The 3,974-nt window shown below is 44.5% G+C and overlaps 1 pseudogene; it reads left to right on the plus strand.

The window, feature by feature from the left end:
• Positions 1-2,168: 2,168 nt before the first annotated feature.
• On the plus strand, positions 2,169-3,411 carry LOC102834457 (annotated as a pseudogene).
• Positions 3,412-3,974: the final 563 nt, after the last annotated feature.

The following is a 3,974-nucleotide window of genomic DNA, read 5'->3' on the forward strand; positions in this document are numbered from 1 at the left end:
CTCTCTCTCTCTCTCTCTCTATATATATATATAAACCAGGAGTCCTGGTTTGGTGCTGTGGGCTAATGTGCTGGAGTGGAAGTTGAGTTTGAAAGGTGAGGTCAGCAGTTCAAACTCACCAGCTGCTCCTCAGAAACCCTATATTGGGTAATTGCAGGATGAAACTGGCTTTACAGCACTTGGTATCAACAGCAACATGTATATATTTATATAAAAGAAATAGGCAGCAAATGGGAAAAAAAGTGACATGAAAATGGAGCTATAGAAGATAAAAATAAAAAGGATTAAAAAAAAAAAAGCCATGATAGGAAAGCTGAAAAGAGATAGAAAATAAAGTGTAAGAAAGAAAGATCAAAATGGGCGGGGGGGAGAAGAAGAAGAAGAGGGGAAATGACTAATGACTAAAAGAAGAAAAGAAGGAAAACCCCAAGCAGAGATACTAAAGGATAAAATTCAAGGGAATGGAAAGAGAAGAAAAAGGAAAAATAAACAAACAAAACCAGCAAAACAATGAAAGGAAAAACCGAACACATTAACAACAATAAAAAAAGCAGTGCAACTGTTGAAGGTAGAAACAAGAGGGATGTGACAGCTGAGTTTCTGGCCCTAGATGGAGATCCTTTGGGCCACTAGCTGTTATCTATGTTCAGGCTACTCAGTCAGGAAGTAGTTTGTGGAAGCCCATGATAGTCCTGGTTTCAGTATCTGTTAGGACCACAAAGCCATTTGGAGCAAGGTGGTCAAATATGTGAGTTTTGGCTACATTGATGCTCATCTGCTGTCATTGCAGCGTCTATAAATCTGGAACCAGAACTGACTAAATGCAGGTATTCAATCAGCACCGCCAGCTCCATCTCACACTGGCATAACTCACGATCATGAAACTCTGAATTCCTTGTCCTTGATGTTTGCATGGAAAAATAACAACCTAAAAAAATGAGCAAATTTATTTTGATCTATCATTCCACCACACAACACAGCAGAGGCAAAGACACAGCAGCCATTATAGAGGGAAAAAAACAGTCAGTAAGAACTAGAACTGGAGTGAGCTGATAGAAGATGGTAAGAAACTTTTGAGGTATTGATCACGACTGCTAAAATGAAAACATATATATTTGCATTCTGCTAAAATGACTCTGGATGCAATTGAAATGTCATAAGGGAGAAAAAGGAAAAAGTGTTCCAGTAAACCAATAAATAGATCATAGCAGTCATCTCTGTGAGATGTGATCCTGGCTTTAGCTTAGGTACAGATATATAGAAAGATACATGAATAAAGATGAATGGTACCAGACTGCAGATTGGCTGTGGCAAAGTGAGAAGAAACTCTCATGATTTTGCCAAGGTTTTTAGTGTCTCATTGGACACTGAGTAGATCATGGAGCACTTCCAGATGACATGGAACTCTGGAAGGGATCACACTTGAAGGGAGTGGGAATAAAGTAATAGATGGGGATTAAAACTTGACTTGTTGTTTCTAAGTGCTGTCGAGTCCATTCTGACTCATAATAACCCTGGAAAGGGTTTTCAAGAAGCCACTTGTGGGTTTGAAACGCTATTCTTCCCATTTTCTGTCCAGTGTTACAGTGCCACACCATGACTCCAAAACTTGACTAACTGTTGATGCTGTGTTCTGCTGAGTCTGTTCTGACTCATAGCAACCCTCTATAGGGTTTTCAAGGAGCAACTGATGTGTTTGAACCATCAACCTCATGGTTAGAAGTCCTATACTTATCCTACAGCACCACACTTAGAAATGTCCAATTTGGGGATTTTGACTAAGTATCATGATAATATTCATTATATATCTGGCATAGCTGCAGTATAAGTTATTTCAATCAGTAAGAAGGATCATTTGAAATTTGCAGAATTTGTTATGGCATATTAGTATCAAATTTATAATAATTCAAAATTATACATACTTTCATACAAACAAAATTAGTACAGACAGACTAAAATGGAAAATAATTTGGTACAGTGTGTACTGTGTTGGACTAGACACATTTCTGTTATATGAAAGTAAGTCAACAATTATCTGCACTCTGGTTATATTAAAACTCCTATCTATGTCCATGGCTCATAACAACATTGAGCATTCATGTGAAATGATTCTGTCCAATAGACAAGTGACAAGTGTAGCTTACACATCCAGCTGCCTGGTGGCGAGGATGGCTAGCTTCAGTGAACTCGGGCTGCCATCATGGCCGGTGGAACAAAGTAGGCAGCTGGGTTTGAAGCAGTCCATGCCCGTGCAGCTCGACTGTATCCCCGCCAGCCTGGAGGGTCGAGACTGCCAGGGCTGCGCCGAGACTGGCCGTGGCAACACAGCAGCGTTTGTCCTGTCCATCTTGCAGAAGCTGTCTGAGAACCCCTATGAAATCTTTTGTCTGGTCCTGACACCCACCAGGGAATTGGCCTGTCAGATTGAGGAGCAGTTCCAGATCTTGGGAAAGCCTCTGGGCCTGAAAGACTGCATCATTGTTGGCGGCATGGACGTGGTGACTCAAGTACTGGGGCTTTCTCAGAAGCCGCAAGTGGTCATCGCCATACGGGGCCGCCTGGCCGACCACCTCCGAAGCTCCAGAACTTTCAGCATCAAGAAGATCCGATTTCTGGTGCTAGACAAGGCGGACTGCTTGCTGGAAAAGGAATGCACGGATTTGACCACATACCTGGAGTTCATCTTGAGGGTGGTGTCAGCCCACAGGCTGATGCTGCTGTTTAGTGCCACACTGGCTGAAGCACTCCGCCAACCAATCCTACTTCTGGAAGGCACAGGCTCGGTCCACACCGTGGAACAGCTGGAACAACGTTACCTGTTAGTTCCTAAGAAGGTGAAAGACGCCTACCTGGTGTATCTGATCCAGGGCCTTCAGGACGAGCACGAGGACTGGTCCATCATCATCTTAACCAACACTTGCAAGACCTGCCAGATCCTGTGTATGATGCTGCCCAAGTTCAACTTCTCCACCGTGGCACTGCACTTAATGATGAAACAGGAAGAACGTTTTGCCGCCTTGGCCAAGTTCAAGTCCAGCATCTACCGGATACGGATGTGGCATTTCGAGGCCTAGACATCCCCACAGTGCAGATAGTCATCAACCACAACACTCCTGGGCTCCCCAAGATTTACATCAACTGAATCAGCCGAACAGCCAGTGAAGGGCGGCAGGGCAGGTCATCACGCTAGTGACGCAATATGACATCCATCTGGTCCACCCCATCGAGGAACAGACCAAGAAGAAGCTGGACGTGTTATCAGTGGAGAAGGTGGAGGTACTGCAGATCCTCACACAGGTCAATGGGGTACAGAGGAAATGAGAGATTAAACTAGAGATGACCAATTTTGATGAGAAGAAAGAGATCAACAAGCGAAAACAGCTGATTCTGGAGGGTAAGGACCTGACCTAGAGGCCAAGCAAGAAAAATTGACACTTCAAGAACAAACTGGAGCAGATGCTACAGTGGCAGAAGGCCAGCAGGGGGCGCCCACCCAGAGCCCAGCCAGGGTCCCACACAGCCCTGTCTAACCAGGGCCCAAGCAGAAGGTCAAGGAGCTGAGGGTCTGAGAGACCTGTCCAGGCACCCAGAACTCTCCCTGCTGGGCACAGCTGTTCTCTTGGACCTGCCAGACTCCTTCAGGAATCATTCCTAGCAGATAGCCCATGGCCTCTGTCCTGCACTACCAGGCCAGGCCACAGATCTGAGGTTAGACCAGATTTCTCTTATCAGTGACCTCAACCAAGGGACCCCTGTGGCCTCAGTATCTCTCTTTGTTTTGCGTGGGGTTCATCTCACCTCACAGGGAGGGGTTTGTGAGCCTCTAAAACAACATGTGTCCCATGCAGGAGGTGCTCAATAAATATGTCTTAGGCAAAAAAAAAAAAAAAAAAAGATGTGTAACTATGTGTTAAATCAATCACAAATCAGCCATGGTTCTGTCTATAAAAAATATCCACAACAGACATGGGTTC

The sequence above is a fragment of the Chrysochloris asiatica genome, unplaced genomic scaffold, assembly GCF_000296735.1.
Source record: "Chrysochloris asiatica unplaced genomic scaffold, ChrAsi1.0 scaffold00088, whole genome shotgun sequence".
In the NCBI taxonomy this organism is placed as follows: Eukaryota; Metazoa; Chordata; class Mammalia; order Afrosoricida; family Chrysochloridae; genus Chrysochloris; species Chrysochloris asiatica.